Source organism: Papaver somniferum, chromosome 9, assembly GCF_003573695.1.
Source record: "Papaver somniferum cultivar HN1 chromosome 9, ASM357369v1, whole genome shotgun sequence".
Classification (NCBI taxonomy): domain Eukaryota; kingdom Viridiplantae; phylum Streptophyta; class Magnoliopsida; order Ranunculales; family Papaveraceae; genus Papaver; species Papaver somniferum.
Window position 1 is genome coordinate 198,196,360 of NC_039366.1, and position 19,144 is coordinate 198,215,503.

The window sequence follows — 19,144 nt, forward strand, 5'->3', positions numbered from 1 at the left end:
AACCAGGAATTAGCATAGCAGTTTGCAAGCCGTGGGATGATGTATTTCTGCATCAAAGACAACAAGGTTTGAGATATCAAGAATTCCTGAATTGTCAATATAAACAAGATAAATCTTTTAAATATGATATTCTGCGTAGACTGAGTAGTTGATTCGAATTAAAATAATGTATCTTACCTCCTGCCTTAAAATCTTAACAGACTCCCTTAAAGGATCAAAATATTTAGTAGAGTGCTGCAATCATTCATTCGCCAGCTTTTTAAGTGCACCTTGTCCTGCAGACGCACATGTTTTAGAGAGCCCAATATCTCGGATAAACTAAAACCAACTCACTAAAAGTAGAATGATCAGTTAGCAAATTGATACAGACTGCAGGAGCAACAAGAATTCCTTACCATTATTTGTAAATATCTGTGTTTTGACTCAATGATCATAAGCAAACACCAGCAGCTTCTTTAGATAATTCAGGAGCACCTATGTAACAAAAATGATCAGAACCCAAGCACATTATGCAGATATCTAGATAGTGAAGTTTGTACCCTATTGAAAGTAAGTAATCTAAGCGAGATAATTTAACTCACTCTTTCCTACAACTTTGAGCAACAAAGTAAATATATGTTGGGTAAATTGCTTCTTGCTTTGCATCCAGGTGAACAAACCAGCAAGAGCCATCTCTCTTAGGACAGGTGTACTGCCTCAAACCTCTCAGTATCCAAAAAAATAGATAAATTATCATCAACACATCTAGAGTAGCATCACAGAACATATAACCATGAAGAATGATTGATGCTAACCTTAACTCGAGCTGCGGACGCATGAAATGTAAGTCGCATTTATAGCTGAAAGTGGAACCATAAGCTCACCGTTTCTATCCGCGCTATTTAATTTAACAAGATAGCGCGAAAAAATTTTCAGGTACATGACAAAAAACAACAAGTAGTCAAAAACAGACACTTCAATCAAAACCAACCTCTCCGCTAATTGCAATATGTCCATATCAAATCCATCGACTGGGGATTAAATGATTTTGCATTGATGATGAGTAAAAAACCTTATCCCATGCATACATCCCAAAATCCAGGTCTCCGTGACAGGCCTACACACAAAAAATGAAATTGCAACTTAACCAAAGCCCTAATGCCAATAAACAACTAATGAAAACTAGTAATTATCCTAAAACATAATGAAACAAAACGAAAACAAAACAAAGTTGCAAAACTATGTAAATTAACCAAGCAAGAGAAGCAATAATAATGTTCACTTACTGTAATGAAAAATAAGTAATTTCCCTAGATACAATCCATAAATTACTTGCTGCAAGTCCAGTCAATTTATTCACTAATTCCCCGCTTAATGATGCACTTCCAATATTCGTCTTCTCTGACCTAGAAAAATCCAAAATCCAAAATCCAAAAACCCAAGAAATCAAAATACAAAAGTGAAGACGAAAAATTGAAATTGAAACTAAAGATCTTCAATCAGTTTTATAATTGAATCAAACTTCATCCTCCAGTTAAATCTTCAATCGAAGATCCAGATTCAACAAATTGAAAATGCATAAAGATTGAACACAACTGTAACATAAAACTCAAAATTGAGCTAAACCCTATAATAAAAAGTGGTTGAAGAAATAGACGTTAGTAAATCAAATCAGTACTTTCGAATCATTAATCGATTTTTGAGACAAGAATCAAATTTTTTAATCAGAGATCGGTCAAGGCAAATTTTGGTCCATACTGCACACAAAATCGAAAGATTTCGAGTCACTAATCAATTTTTGAGACACTGATCCGATTTTGTTATAAACTCTGGATATTTCGTTGGATAACAACACAAACTTGTGTCTTCAAGACATTATCAGAATGAGATGCACTTGTCTAAACCAAATAATAGGTTTGGAATAACAAGGCCAATCTAATTTCTATTCGGGAATCCATTTTTAAAACGAGATTGAGGAAATGGAAATAACTGCACAAAATTGGAAGATTACGAGTCACTAATCAATTTCTGAGACGAATTACAAATTCATTTAAGGTTTGTGACAAAATGTATTTACTGAACTCTGTTTGAATGCATAAACTGGTTACATTTTTGGTTACAGTTGGTTCAATTAACAAAACTCAAAACTAGCTAGTAGAAGGTGCAGTGGTCAGTTCGACCTTGATCATGCGTGATGAAAGAGATTAGCACAAATAAATGAGTTCCAAAGCTTTCTCTACAACAATAGAAACCTAATCAATGATACTGAAACAATGAAGTGGCAAAGGATGCAAGCAATTTATACAAGTGATATCTCAACTGCTCACATACCCTCGGGGTTTAACCCTGAGCGGAACCAATGAATAAGCGTATCTTCTGTAAGCGCGTCCTGGTCACAGAGGTTTACTTCATCATCTTGGTTTTTTTAACTCTTCATAGTATTGGATTAGACTTTGTAGATTATTTCAAACTGCAGCTTTTGAGTACAAAAGGCATTCACAAGTTTAGCCCACCTTTTCACCTGTAATGAGAAAATGAAATAAATTTCAACCATTTAAAACCAGCAGTCAAAACAGGAAATATGAAATATCCAACAAGGAAAATCCAAACACCAAGCTTATGAAAGAAAAATTCATCATACAAAGAATTCTGTAAGAAATCAGCAGACGTAAAACTGCATCCGAGCTTCATGTTAGTAACACCATTCTAAGATGTAATATTTGATTATGCAGGAATACTTGGATTACCACATACAATCAAAGTAGAACATCTAGTGCAGGAGATCTAGAATAATGATCTTTAGAGGCCAACTCAGAAATCATTGCAAGAGCATGCCTCACATCATTGGATCACAAATGATACATTACATGGAAAGTGAGTCTCAGTTTCTCTAGTAACAAGCATGTCTGCCCATCTCCTAACTAATCTTGCCCAAACTTAGAACAAATTATCTAGTTTCTCTAGTAGTTACAAAACATAAATGAACAGAAACAAACCCTTTCAAATATTCGAACTAGACTTCATAACTTGTAAGTTCTGAAAACATAGGAGGTTCTTCTGGTATCCCCCTTTTATCATTTCCAACAATTTGGTCACACAATTACCTGAATTCCAAACTGTTTCTTTATATTCTGCAGCTCCACAATCGCAGAGAGTGTACTGACCTTGCGTTCACAAGTGGGATACAATTACTGTTCAGCCAATTTTTTGTACTTTTCGTGTCGCTTTTGTGCATCTGGTTCAAACTCAAATGGATCTTCATCACATCATGTGTCCCATTCACATCATCTACGCAAGCACCACCGTCATTCCTTCCATGAACTTCAAATGCAGCATCAATAAGAGTACTCAAATCTGGAAATGCATCTCTATAATTTGATCATTATCCACATACTCTACTGGAATACTCATCGTATTATTACCTGGCCGCTTCTCACCATGAAAGACCCAAGTCACATACGTCTTGTCGATACCATACAGGTACAAATGCTACTGCACTTCCTTAATAATGAGACCATCCCCATTTAAACATCTAGAACATGGGAAAGGACAAACGGTTTTCCAAAGACCATATGTAGCTGCATATTGAATGAAGAATTTCACCCCATCTCTGTACACTTAACCAAATCTATTATTTTCGAACATCCAGGACTTATCCAGTCCTCTCCGCATTTGAAAAATCAAACTTGACCACATTAGCATCTCATCAGGTGTGAAATTAAGCAGTAAACAAAGCAAGCAACAGACAAACAAATAAATCAAAAGCAATTACTTCCCTGTAACTATTATGTTTAAGCACATCTAGTCAGTTCTAATGGTTTCCAATGATACAAGTAAATGGTGTGAGGCATCCTAGTACAGCAGCACTAAGAAAACCATAAACAAAAAAAATCAATCGGTGCAAACATATTTTGGCAATATCATGAATTAGGTAAGTTAATGTAAATCCAATTTCTAAACCCAATGTTATAATAATCCAGAAAACACCCAATTCGCATAGCATAAAATCTGAGAGACTCAATATTAGACAATCTTAAAGCAACAAAAAAAGGAAGAAGAAAGAAACCCAACCTGTAATTGATCAAGTTTAGCAAAATTAGACGCTTTGGGAGATCAAAATTAAACACCTAATTCCTTGATTGACTGAGATTCGATCCTCTAATTCCTTCGACTATCGTTGTTACATATTTGGGAGATAAAATTAAACGCTTTGTTGGTGAAGAAGATAATGGAGTTCTGTCGGAAAACTAGATAAGATTTGGTTTTGGTCCTCGAAGATATTGAGTGTATTTAAGTTGTTGCGGTTCCAATATCATTTTGGTTCCAGGATATAAGTTGTTCTTAGTTCTAGAACTGAAATTGGTTCCAAAAAAAGATTTATAAAATTCTATATTTTATTTTACATTTTCTAAATTTTAAAATAAATCATTGTGTTAGCTTTGTAAAATTGTGTTACTACTAAAAATGACAAAGAGTTAAAAGATGGGGTGGATTTTGGTATACATAGATTTTGGGTAGGAATATTAGTAATAGTAATTTAGTATAGAATGTGTTAGGATTGTATAACTAATGATCTCACACTTTAATAGTTATTTAGTTTTTATGAATTAATTCCAAATTATGGTAACTATTTTTTAATATGCTAACTTTTGTATGAGTTACTAGATTTATAATGGATCATTTGAGTTAAAAAATTTGGTTAGGAATCCCATTGTTACAAAAACCCAAATTTGGTGTAGTGACCCGAAGCAAGCAGAAATGAGACAAAGCTAAAACAACTCTCAGAGGCAGGATGCTGCGGAAATCACTTCACCTATGAAACTAACTCCATAGAAGCCGTGGCCCACAAAGAAGCAGCCACGAAGACTGTTGCGTCCCCAGACTACAGAAGCTAACAAGACTTGGGTCCCAAGCCAAATCCATCAACAAAAAGAAGGGGTAGCAGAATCCATGACGCATCAGCCCGCACATCCACCAATCTTCGGAATGCCGTCAACCAACGGTCAGAATCAAACCATACCATGAGTCCACTATTTGTTGAGATTCATGGAAGCGTGCCTAAGACAGAAGGAGATCTTCGAATAATTATTGAAAAGTACGCTCGTCTTGAAGAAATCCAGCGTGAGAACCCGAGGGCACACACGCAGAGGTCTCACCGTACCAATTCCGCAGAACAAACCAATGGGGCCAAAAGAAATAGCTCAGTGGAACGGCCTCACGAAGATAGGAAGGAACGAAGAGATGAACGACGAAAGACGATCGAAAATTCGAAGATCAAGTTTACACGAAGCTCAATGATAGCTATGCTCGGATCTTGCGAGAGATCAAAGGAAGGGAAAATTTGGAGTGGCCGTGGTCTAAGGAAAAACAGCCCCCAAGAACCGGAAGTCTAAAGATTACTGTGAATATCACTGCTTCAATGGACACCAGACCGAGAAATGCAAAAACCTCAAAATAATGATCCAAAAACTGATTGATTCTGGCGAACTCAAACATTACATACGAAAGGAGGTCGCCGAGGATAGATCCAAACGGACCAAGCCAGTCCAACTTCCAAAGGGAAACCGCACAATCAACACCATCTCGTGTTCCGAAGCCGCGGAGCCCTCTCTTACAGCGCAGATAGGAAAGAGGCTACGGAAGCAGTTCGAAAACCACTGCGAATTATATAAGATTGATGGTGTAGAGGTGGACGAATACGAAGAGTGGATGGACGCACCTATTATCTTCGATGCTGAAGATATCGAAGAAGATATGGAAGATCATAACGATCCCTTGGTCCTAACACTACCAGTGGATGGATGTAACCTCAAAAAGATCCTCATAGACGGGGGAAGCTCAGTGAACGTTCTATTCTACGACGCATTCAAACGAATGAAGCTCCATGATGAACAACTAATGACCTCTTATTACACCATCTACGGATTCAATGGAGCACCCACAAAGCCATTGGGAGACATCGTGTTGGAGGTTAACGCCGGACCCATGAAAGTAGAAACACGATTCAATGTGGTTGACGCCCCATCCCCCTATAACGCCATTGTTGGACGAAAGTGGTTACATAAACTCAAAGGAGTGGAGGCAACTTACTACAAATATCTCAGATTCCCTACACTTGAGGGAGTGATGGAAATCAAGGGAGATCGGGTCTCTGCAAAAGAGTGCCAAACCACTCAGGATCGTATCAAAAGAGAACAAGAAGAGCAGCGAAAAACCCGAAGAATTAAAAATAAAGAAGCCGCGAAAGAAAAGGACATAGACCTGTTCCTCAAGGAAACCACAGGGAGGGGTTTGACAAAAGATGATAATGTCTTAAACACAGAAACAGGTACTTCAGCAGCCAACGAAGGACAGAAACATACCAAATAGCAATCAAAGAACGTCCCAGTACTCGGGGATCCGAAGCCGGTGTTCACATCAGTAGAGCCCGTAAAAGAAATCAACATAGGAACGGAAGAAAACCCGAAGATGATCAAAGTAGGGACCATAATGGACGAATGAAGAGAAGATTCCTTAACCAAATTACTTAAAGAATACGCGGATGTATTCGCCTGGAAGCTAGGATATATGTCGGGTATTGATACGAAAATAATCCAACACGAGCTGCGCATCAAACCAGGCACGCCACCTTTCACGCAGAAAATAAGAAAAGTTGCACCGGAGTATCATAAGGAAGTGGAAAAATAACTTCGGAAACTACTAGAAGCAGGGTTCATCAAGGAAGTCAAGTACCCTACATGGATCTCCAACATGGTCGTCGTTCCTAATAAAAATGGAGGGTTTAGGATATGCATCGATTTTACTAACCTCAACAAGGCATGTCCAAAGGACAGCTATTCCCTGCCAAGCATAGATTAGCTGGTTGAAGCAGTAGAAGGATACGAAGAGCTGTCATTCATGGATGGATATTCCTGCTACAACCAAGTAGCCCTGGCAGAAGAAGATCAACTACACACAACATTCTACACCCCACATGGCCTTTATTGCTACACTAGAATGCCCTTTGGACTTCGAAGCGCAGGGGAAACCTACCAAAGAATGGTCGATGTTATCTTCAGGCCATGGTAGTACCTTAGAAGTCTACTTTGATGACATGCTCGTCTAAAGTAAGCTGCGCAAAGATCACCACCAGGATCTAAGAGATATCTTCGAAGCAATGAGGAAACATCACATGAAAGTAAATCCAGAAAAATGCACTTTCGGTGTCACCTTAGGGAAATTCCTCGGATATCTGGTAACAAAAAGGGGCATTGAGGTAGACCCATCGAAGATTCGGGCCATAGTAGAAATGACATCCCCGAAGAATTTAAAAGAAGTGCAGAAGCTCAATGGGTCCATAGCATCCTTGGGAAGATTTATTGCCCGATCCTCGGACAAATGCAAACATTTTTTCAATATTCTCAAAAAAGGGAGTAAGTTTGAATGGACCGCAGAATGCGAAGAAGCCTGCCAAAAAATCAAAGAACACCTGGCTTCAATTCCAATCCTGCAGAAGCCTGATCCTGATGAGGTTTTGGCATTGTACATAGCAGCGACAGAAGACGCATTTAGCGCAGTGTTGGTCAAAACCAATACGAAGATAGAACAGCCTATCTATTATGTCAGTAAGACACTCAATTCTGCGGAAAGGAACTACACGAAGATCAAACAACTTATCCTGGCATTGGTGTGGGCTACTCAAAATCTTAGAACCTATTTCCTAACTCACTTCATCCGCGTCCCATGCAAAGCACCACTGGAAGCAGTCCTCAAAAGCGCGGGAAAAGTAGGCAGAATAGCCAAGTGGAACACCCACCTGGACCAATTCAACATCATTCATGAAATTCAACATTCCCAAAAATCCCAAGTTTTGGCGGATTTCTTAGCAGACCTACCCCTGGACAACGACGAAGAGATTAAGGGAATACCAGAAGCCGATGAAGAAAGCAAGGATCCAATTGATGTCCTCGAACCCGCGATTTAAAGACAATGGAAAGTCTTCGTCGATGGTTCCAAAAATAAGGAAGGGGCAGGAATAGGCATTGTCATCACCACCCCAACTGGAGAAAGGATCGTATAGTCACTCAGGTTAGAATTCAAAGAGCATACTAACAACATCGTCGAATACGAGGCAGTCGTACATGCCCTCCGCTTAATAATAGAGATGGGGGTAACCGATGTAAGACTGACAAGTGATTCGCAGCTTGTCATACGTAAAATAGGGCTCGAGTACAATGTGTACGACGACACCCTCTCAGCTTACATGGCCTTGGTCCAAACATTGGCATCACGAATTCCGAACATCAAATTCCGGCATTTATGCAGAAGGGATCTCAGGCACGCGGATGCCCTAGCATATATATCATCCATGCTGAAGGACAAGAGTATATACGAACCCTCGATTGTAACAAAATTTTCCTTTGCTACAAATCAAGATACAGTGGAAGAAAATATCGAAGATCAGGTGGGAGAAGACATTCGTGACGATTTTGACGAAGAAGATATCCTTTCAAGAGCAAATCAAGACGAAGATTTCAGCAACGAAGATGATTGGAGAATGATGATCCATGCATTCCTCAAGGATGGAACCTTACCCGCGGATCACAAACTAAATAATAAAATACTCTCTAAAGTAGGAAGATATGACCTTCGGGATGGAATCCTGTACAAGAAATCTTTCCTCGGTCAATTACTACGCTACTTATCCAGGAAAAAGGGGCATCGAATTCTAAACGACATCCATTATGGTGACGCAGGAAATCATAGAGGCATGAGATCACTAGCCGACAAAGCAAAAATGCAAGGATATTACTGGCCCACAATGGTACAAGATGCCGCAAGAATGTCCCGAAGATGTGAAGAATGACAGCGTTTTGCTAAAAGGATACATGCACCAGCAACAACGTTGAATTCTGTGGATAGTCCGTGGCCATTCGCAAAATGGGCATAGATATCATGGGGCCTTTCATCGAAGGATCAGGGAAAAGACGATTATTGATAGTAGACACGGACTACTTCAGTAAATGGGAGGAAGCCAAAACCTTAGCCAGGATCAGAGACGTGGACGTGTTTACTTTCATATTCCAAAACATTATTTGTAGATTCGGCATACCGGCAGAAATCGTGTCTGATAATGGTAAACAATTACAGGGGAAAAACATAGACATGCTCTTCGACACTTTCAAAATAAGGAAAAACAAGTCCACCCCCATATACCCTCAAAGCAACGGACAAGCGGAATCTACCAACAAGACCCTCTCCCTTATACTCAAAAAGCAATTAGACGAACACAAGGGGCGATGGTGTGAACAGCAACACAACGTATTATGGGCATACAGGACAACACGAAGATCTGCCACTGGGGAATCCCCGTTTCTCCTCACTTATGGAGCTGAAGCAGTCATCCCAATAGAGATCCTCATGCCAACCACAAAGACCGAAGCATGGGAGAAAAACCTCACAATAGACATGATGTTAGAGAGACTGGACGACCTGGAAGGAAGGAGGGAAGCAGCATTGCAGAAGATGGAAAATTATCAACAGAGACTAGTGAGGGAGTACAACAAAAAGGTAAAGCTTCGAAATTTTGTAGAGGGGAAATATGTGCTAAGAACAATCCCACAGTATCAACGACAGAAGAAATGGAGAAAGTTAGCACCTACGTGGGGAGGACCTTTTATAATACACGACATTGCGGGAAACGGTTCCTACTATTTTCGCAATCTGAAAGGCGAGGTCCTCCGGCACCCTTGGAATGCTAAATGGCTCAAACCGTACTACCCATAGGAGCAGCGCAGCTTTGCATCTGCGTGAAGAATACCAGAAGAAGAAGGCAGCGTAACCGCTTTACATGTTTCTATCTCTGGACGAGGAGTAGCAGGCCTCAACCTATCTATCAAACAAACGTTTTGGGAAATCTTCAAGCAAACGAAATGGTCAAAAGGCCCGCTGGATGAAAGCATGTACATTACATAATAAATTAACAATATTGGGGAAAGTAGTTAATCTACAATCTCTCAGGGCTCCCCTATCAGTGTCTATGAGTGTAAGACCAGGGGGAAGGCACCCAGCAGAAAGAGATACCCAACCAATTTTAAGGCAGCGGGTCGACGGAAGGGGTGCATGTAAATATTTTCAAATAAGCATTCCATATCCTAGAACGCTGCCTCAAGACGATCATGAAGGTATTTACCTTCGGTGTCGCACCCAATACTTAAAATAAAAAGATGAATTGATAACGCAGGTATGACAAAAGGATGATCCATTTCATAAAGAGTTGATTACAAGACTCGGCAAATAAAGAAAAACAGGAAACAAATAAAAAAATGATCCGAAATTATATAATCAACGAGGATCAAATTCCTATGACTAATAAAAGAAATCTACTTGGACGACACAGCTCCATCAACGGGGTTCTCTCTGCGAGACGAGGGTACGCTACCACCAGAAGAAGGCCCAGAAGAAGGTGCGGGGAGGGGACGGCGCGGATAGTTCTTGACAAGTCCATGTTCGACTTTAAGGCCAAGTTCAATCTTATCCAGGACTTTGTTTTTCTCTTCAGCCAACTGACATCGAGCCTTATAAGTGATAATAGCGGTCCGCTGATGGGCTTGAGACAGCAATACAGATAGGCGTTCCGCCTCTTTGGAGGCAATCTCCGCTGCTTCCCCACGAGATGCGGCCAACCCTTTGAAATGATTGGTTTGTCCTTCCTGCTGCACTAAGGCAGATTGAGTCTTTTTAAGCTCATCATTTGCTGCGTGAATTTGTCCCTCGAGTGCTGAAAACAAAAAATACCAAGGGGTTAAAACGAAGAAATAACAGAATCACACTCGATAAAACGAGTTTATACCTTCGACATTAGCCGAAGCCTCCTCATACTCATTGACAACTGCGTCCCGAGCCTCATTGAGAAAGTCATATTCGGTGGATAGTTTCTTATAATCCGTTTGAAGGTTCGTAAGAGCAAATTGACTGGCGTCTAAATCTACCTGCTTCATCGAATCCAAGTGACGAAGATGGTTGACTTCATCATTCAACTCCCCCATCCTTTTATGAAGTCGATACACATTCATCTCAAGATCTCTTTCAGACTCCACTTGGCGAGCAACATCCGCTCGAGATGCTGCTAGGTCTTTAGTAAGTGCACTAACCTCGGCCCTAGCATTATCTCTTTCCTCGGAAAGACGCAGCATACTATCCCTAACCCCAGGGCCTAAGAAAGAACGAGCATGTTGTAACTCTCCTTCTAAAAAGCGCACTCTAGCCTCTAAGTCTGAAGCATGTTCTCGAGCATCACGCAGATTGTCCCGCGTCCATAGCAGCGTACCATTAAACAAACAACGATCATGATTGTACTTATTCTGCATATCAACCATCAGTGTTCGCTTTTCACGCCACTCATCTGTTAAGGCGTTGTGCTCATCAGCACGAGCATTCCATTTTGCGGCTTCACTCTTCAACTTACCCACCAACTCTGCAATACGGGATTTCTGTCATACCCTTTCTTTCCGAAGCCATATCAACTCGGGGACTCCACCCACTAAAGATAGGGTGGGGAGACTCAGACAGAACACCAAAATACATATAGGGAATCACGAGTGAAAAATCCGAAAAATACAAACCTGTGAAGGACGAGACACTTCTACGAGTCTGCTCCAACTCATTGCGGGCTATAGCAAGCTCTGAACGAAGACTCTCCTCAGTATTTCCCAGCTATTCTTTTTCTTTTAGACGGCCCCTCAGGTCATTTATCTCCGCTTCAGCTGCAGACAACTCTTCTTCCCTATGACGAAGCTTGGCCTCCAACTTTAGAGACTTTGCTTTAAAGAACTGGTATAGAACATGGTTACAATGTTCGCTCCTCATCATCTACGTCACAATCAACAAACATTATTATACCAAAGGAATCAGATATCACGAAGAACACAATGCCTGGATATCATAAAAAGAGTACAAGGATTTACTTCTAAAACACGCTGCTGGGGATAACCGTACTGGTACCCATCAGCTATGGCCATCATATCAGCAACATATGAGGGAGGATCAACCACTAAATTAGCTTCCGAATCTCTAAGATCTTTCTCTCACATCTCAGCAACGCAGGCTTCAATAGACAGTTGCATCATTCGACGAGTATAAGCGTCGGAATTCTTCTCACCAGTGACCACAGGGGCAGGGTTGGGGACGAACATCAGGTTTTTCTTCCTTAGCCACGCCAAAATGGCATCTTCACCTTCAGGCATTAGAGAGAAAGGAAAATCCTCAGAAGGAGACTCAACCGCAGACTTCCCCTTGGAGGTTATCTCATCACCCGCGCAAGCCTCAACATTACCAACCTCAGCACAACCACCTGCGTTCTCAGTCTGATGATCAGTGGTACATTCTTTTCCAAGGTCCCCAAGCACATCCCAATCATCATGTGGGGAAAGCAATGAGAAGTCCTCGGAAAGAACCATGGCAGCAGTCACATCGAAGGATTCCCCCGCGGAATATATCCTACCGAAAGAGAATTCTGGGGAAATCACGGGAAAAGTACCCACACCAACAATGTCATCACCAGCAGGGGCAGATCCACTCCCACCAGTACCACAGACGGTAAAATTACCCTCAGCCTCACCATCACCACCCGCGGCAACTTCTTCTTCAAGATCACCACCCGCGGCAACTTCAGCCTCACCATCACCGCCCGCAGCAACCTCTTCTTCATTACTGCCTTCTTCATCAGGGTAAGAAGTGTCGGTACGCTCTTCTCCGTTGGACATTTCTTCATCCTCACCATACCCTTGGTTTACGGGACTCGTAACCTCCTCATTACCCTCAACCTCACTGATAACCGCAGTAGAAGATTGCTTGGGTCCAAGTTTTTTCTTCTTCGACACCTACAAACCAGTACACATCCCACAAAGACTCATTTTTTTCCCTCACTTCAAAAATGAAAATTATTTCAAACAAGGAAAAAGGGGAAAAAAGATGGAGAATACAAGAAGAAACTATACCTTGGCAGTAGCAGCAGCACTCTTTGATGAATGGATAGCACCAGAACCCTCCTCCTCATCTCCATCAACGACATCCAGAGCATAAGGAAAGTTCATGCCCGAGAAATTAGGACGCCAAGGACAGAAATCTCCATAACGAGCAGGAGGAGTTTCACGAGGCTTGCTATTGTCAGAAGGACGCCAACCACTTGGACCCGGAATCCATCCGTAAGCCCAAGGACCAACTACCTCAATAACAGTAGCATGTCATTCATAATCATGGTCACGCTTAATCCTTTCACGAGCAGGAAAGGGCTTCCGTTTAGCAGATCCCTCAGTACCAGGAACATACTTCAGCTTGGCGTCACTCACCTCACTCAAGAGACGAATTTCACCACGGGGAGTAGCAATGTTACGAAGACTAATACTCCACGGCTTACGGTTTCTGCTGTTGACATAATCCCCAAAAGAACTGTTAAAGTTCTGAGGAGTGTACCACTCCCTCTCAGCGGGATTTGGAACGTAGCAGGTCATCATAGTCTCTCCCTTGCTCCGCAGATAACATTCCTTCAGTGAATGAAGATAATTCCCAGATACTTGTGATACGAAACGATTATGAGTGTTCGTAGAAGAGCCTTCGCGATTAGCCAACACGTCATAATAAAAGGAGTCACCGACTTATATAAGGGCAACATAAGACCCGCCTCGAAGGCTCCAACCGTAGTCAACAGATGAAACTCGTCAAACTGATAATTAGCAAGGAGCTCGTAGGTAATATCATCGTCAGGAGCATAGAACCGAACCTCAAAAGCTTGGAGTTCATGTTTTTCCTTAAACATCTCAAGATCAATATGCTTGAAAGTGACCTTCTTCTTACCCACTGACATGCTGCGGATCACGGGGACAGTTTCTTCCTCGTCTGTGGAATCAGAAGTAGGACCCAATTCCGAAGCTTTCCTTTTAGAAGGAAGATTTATAGACGGATCAGCTCTCGATATGGTACCCTTGGAGTGGGCTCAGAATTGTCCAAGACCAAACCCATTTCCCAAACTCAAACCCATTTCCATATCCTAAAATCCAAGCCCAAACCCGCTTCTCTCTTTAGCCGTCAGATTGGATCCATTCCATCATCCAACGGTCGCTTCATCAGAGTACATCGAACTCTGAAGTCCCCGTCTAACATCATAGCACCAAACCCCGATCTTCGCCGTCAATTTTGATGTATCTCATCATCCAACGGTCGCTCCACATCCATTCCATCGCGTCGTTGGATCACTCCATCACCTTTCCATCCTACGTTTGTCTTCACCGATCATCAAATTTTGATACACCCGCTCAACACCCTAGCACCAAATATCTTCTCCCAAAACCATCGACTTCTTCTCTCCTTCTTCTCCTATTCTTCTCAAATTTCTCCTTCTTCCCCGACCATGGCAGAACTGCTCTCTGCCGCCACCTCGAGCTTCACCACTTCCACCTTCACCCGACATCCCAGAAACCAAAACCCATCACTCTAAACTATATCTCTCTGACCTCTATCTCATTCATCCTATGAGATAAATCTAAGAGAGCTAGGGTTTGAGTACCAGTCGATATGATCATCAGAGAGTATGGGAAAAGAAGGAGAGGACGAGAAGGAAGCATGGGTCGAGCACAGGGGAGACAAATTCAGAGAATCAGTGAGTTCAATTTCCAATTTAAAAATTAGGGTTTAGGGTTTCTGAAAATTTGGGTATTTTGTAAAACTATAAAAGGGAAGTGTTAGGGATGTAGAAAGGATTCCTGGGTTAGCCAGAGCTCAACCCTAGGTGCTTGGGTTAGCCGAGTTACCACCAATTAGTGGTTCTATGTAGTTTAATTTCTGTTTGAACTTCAATTTCAATGCAATTTTAATTCTCTGTTTGATTTTAAATTTCTGTTTTAATGTTCTAATTCCTCTTGCTAGGGTTGAGATGAAGCCCTAATTTGCTATTTGTTGTTCATGTTTTTGACAATAACCTTGTTATGCTTAATTGTTTAGGATGAAATTTAGTCTTAGGACTTCAACACTTAACTTTCACAGTGTATGTAATGCATCCATTGTAGTTAGAATTATTCTGTGTTGTAGAACTGCAACTCATGTTTAACAGCATATATGAACCTTTTGATTAGCTGTGCCTTGAAAAGACAGTTAATACTTAGGAGAATTACCTTAGTTGTGATTGAATCATCCATATCAAATTGACCTTAGATATGCAAAGGATTGACATCCCTCTTATTATCAGTTATAAGGACAAGGTTAGTGTTAGGAGCATAACAAGTAGTGTAAGTTAGTGGTGGAATCAAAGGCCCTAGTACTCTTCTCATCATTTACTCAATCTCCTTGTTTACATTTGTTGTTGTTTCCATTTGATCTCATTATTTCCCCCTTGCTACTGCTCACTCCTCACCGATCAGTGGTGTTCATAACACCACAAAATCATCTTTTCTCACTGTTTCATCATCACTGCCCCTTAGGAAGACCAGTTAACAAGCAAGCTTAGAAAAAATTAGCAAATATTCCTCCAAGTCCCTGTGGAACTGACATGTGCTTGCCCTGTGTTTGTTTAGACACTGTGCACTTGCAGTTAGATAAATATAGTGTTGTTTCCAGCCCTATCACAACTCAACTTCCAATTCCCTATAACTGGCTACAATTCAAGACACCATCTAACCATCACTTCCATTCTCTTCTGCCAATGCCTCAGTTCAACCAACTTAACTTCGCAGCATATTGTAATATAACCAACTCCAGGACTTGTTGAAACTCGTCACCCACTTTGCTTTAATTTCCAACTGAACCATTAATTCAGACCACCTCTATACTGTCGAGATACACCCATCTTCTTCCTTCTTGCAAATTCAGAATCCATCACCACTTGTACGAACTTCTCAGCAATGGCAGATGTCTTTTCTTCTTCTCTGATTCATTCATTGTTGTATGTACACTTCTCATCATCCTCCACGTGTATCGAAAGAGACACGTGGAAGGCATGTGAAGCGAGACATCGAAACATGATAGCAGGAATTTCATCAGAAGATGACATCGGTTAGCAGATCTGATGGTCAGGGACAGAGGACCACAGAGGTATGATGGCACAGAGGAGCACCAGATAATACCCCTTGGGTATTAACGCGCCCAATCCTAAGGAAGATCCAAGATCAACGGCCGAGAGGAAGTTTGGCTGACACAGATGTGACCAGACAAAGAGACACTTGTCTGACACGAGCAGACATCCATCTGCCCGCATTAAATAACAAAGAGATATACACGTGTCGATCAGCTCGTGGAAGAAGCGAGGATAACCCTTCGTGTTCAAGCTCAACCCGCGGCCTATACCGAAGACCTCTGCGTAATAGACACAAAGCACAAGAAGATAAGATTACAACGGCACTTCAGAGATGGGACCCACGTTCTCTCCCTATAAATACCCCTCTCCAATAAGAGAGAGGGGGAAGACCATTTTGGAGAGCAATTAGAGGAGAATATAAGAGAGATAAATAGGAAGATTAAGTGATCCATTTACTTCCGCAGACCCATGTATATTCTAAAGTCATTCGACTATCTTTGTAACCATTCAGTACATAGTGAAACACCAAACCCCGTGGACGTAGGCCTTAGTGACGAACCACGTAAATCTGTCTCATTTACATTTTTGCATCTTACATTCTGCATTATACTTCATATGTTTTATATTTGTACTTATTTCATGATTTATTTCCTTGCACGAGCATTCTTTGTGATAATATTCGACTAGACAATGACAAGCCCGAAGGCTTTGAGTCGATGAATCGATATAATCGTCCCATTACGTATACGATGTACGATTCTAGAATTAGGACATATGTGAGTACTGTTTGAGAATACTTGTTTGTGAACACTTGGATGGCCTCGTGATTTATGTGTTCACAATTTGGAGCTAGAAACAGGGACTCTGTCCCGATAAAAGATTTATCTTATCCTGTGATTTCACCTTAGAGCGCGCACTATGGTTGTGCCCTTTTTTGGGTTCAGCGTGCCTTAAAACCTTTTTTATTTTTTGGGCTCATGTTTTTCATTTTCACAAACACCATTTCAAAGGAGACAAACCCGCGGCTATCTATCACCGATTTGCACGTGAGGTGTTTTCTCCAACTAAGACTTAATAATCCATATTCGTGAGTCCTCGTGACAGATCTTCCTTTTCAAGAGTTCTTTTTCAAAAGTAGTCTGAAAACAAGATTCATGATCGTTTATTAAAAGATTTGTATTTCAAAAACTAGACCCATGAAATCTTTGCATTTCTCTTCTATTAAGGGCCCTTGGGCAACTCATTTCCTTCTATTCCAATAGTCTTGCGGGTACGAATGGCGCTAACCCTATCCTCGTGGATATCTTTGGTTCTCCTTATTTATTTCCCTATGCAGGAAAGGAAACATGGAGAAGATACTAGAGGCAGGAAAAACCAAAGCCTCATCAAAGGAGACACCGAGGGTTACCTCGGTCATGACCCACTACACCAAATCCAAGTTTTTGTAATAGAAATAAAGTGTTAGGGAAAAATAAAAGCTAATTTCCCTAACTAAGAAAAATGGTTATGGATAAGCAGTTATATAATGTGTTAGTATTCTATCTAACTCTTTTAATCCATTAGGAAAATTAAATTGGCTAACACATTGTTTCCATTACAATATTTATCCTAACTATTTCCATTTTACACTTCATATTTACTTTGTAATGTAAATTTTGTGTTATTACCATTGCTAACTCTTTCTATTACTATTAAAATGACCACTAAAGAGATGACAAGTGTTTAGTTTTCCAAAATTCAGTAACACGTTTACTCCATTAGGAAATTGTTATATTTTATTAAAAAAAAGAGGCCCCTTCAGGTGATTCCGGGCAGGGATTTCACCTGTAAATGCCCAGTTCCGGTCACCTGAGAAAGCCAGGTTCCGATTACCTGAAATTCTCGGGCAGTATATTCTCAAATTCGAACTATGAAACTGCAAATTTATAATCATTCTTGTTTGTGAAATTACAATACATCCATATATTCATATTCATATCCAGTGAATTTATGTAACCATTCACTAAATTAGAAGGTTGATACACTAGGAAAATATAATGAACAACCTACTTCTATCAGTGTGATTCTATCTAAAGGTTACATCATGCATTAATAAATCAAAAGTACACTACATATGACCGCTCGGATGGTGGGTGTGCAACATTTGAGTCTCCATGTGATCCCTGCGTTCAAACATTAAATCTTTTATGCACAGGAATTTTTTCCTGAAAATAGCAGCAACAAAAAGCTTGGTAATCAAACATGCAGCTAAGACTAATTTGCAGGGGCATAAGTACTCAAATTAATATACAAACTGAAATCTGGTACCTTAGATATCTGATAGAACCAGGAATTAGCATAGCAGTTTGCAAGCCGTGGGATGATGTATTTCTGCATCAAAGACAACAAGGTTTGAGATATCAAGAATTCCTGAATTGTCAATATAAACAAGATAAATCTTTTAAATATGATATTCTGCGTAGACTGAGTAGTTGATTCGAATTAAAATAATGTATCTTACCTCCTGCCTTAAAATCTTAACAGACTCCCTTAAAGGATCAAAATATTTAGTAGAGTGCTGCAATCATTCATTCGCCAGCTTTTTAAGTGCACCTTGTCCTGCAGACGCACATGTTTTAGAGAGCCCAATATCTCGGATAAACTAAAACCAACTCACTATTAAAAGTAGAATGATCAGTTAGCAAATTGATACAGACTGCAGGAGCAACAAGAATTCCTTACCATTATTTGTAAATATCTGTGTTTTGACTCAATGATCATAAGCAAACACCAGCAGCTTCTTTAGATAATTCAGGAGCACCTATGTAACAAAAATGATCAGAACCCAAGCACATTATGCAGATATCTAGATAGTGAAGTTTGTACCCTATTGAAAGTAAGTAATCTAAGCGAGATAATTTAACTCACTCTTTCCTACAACTTTGAGCAACAAAGTAAATATATGTTGGGTAAATTGCTTCTTGCTTTGCATCCAGGTGAACAAAACCAGCAAGAGCCATCTCTCTTAGGACAGGGTGTACTGCCTCAAACCTCTCAGTATCCAACAAAAATAGATAAATTATCATCAACACATCTAGAGTAGCATCACAGAACATATAACCATGAAGAATGATTGATGCT

General features: G+C 40.5%; 1 long non-coding RNA gene across 1 annotated transcript; it reads right to left on the reverse strand.

Annotated features, from left to right (window-relative positions):
• Window positions 1–791: 791 nt before the first annotated feature.
• Window positions 792–1,387, reverse strand: LOC113309531. The gene is made up of 3 exons (XR_003340646.1): window positions 1,266–1,387; window positions 971–1,096; window positions 792–877 (listed from the first exon to the last, which is right to left on the reverse strand). It is a non-coding gene; the product is annotated as an uncharacterized LOC113309531 (long non-coding RNA).
• Window positions 1,388–19,144: the final 17,757 nt, after the last annotated feature.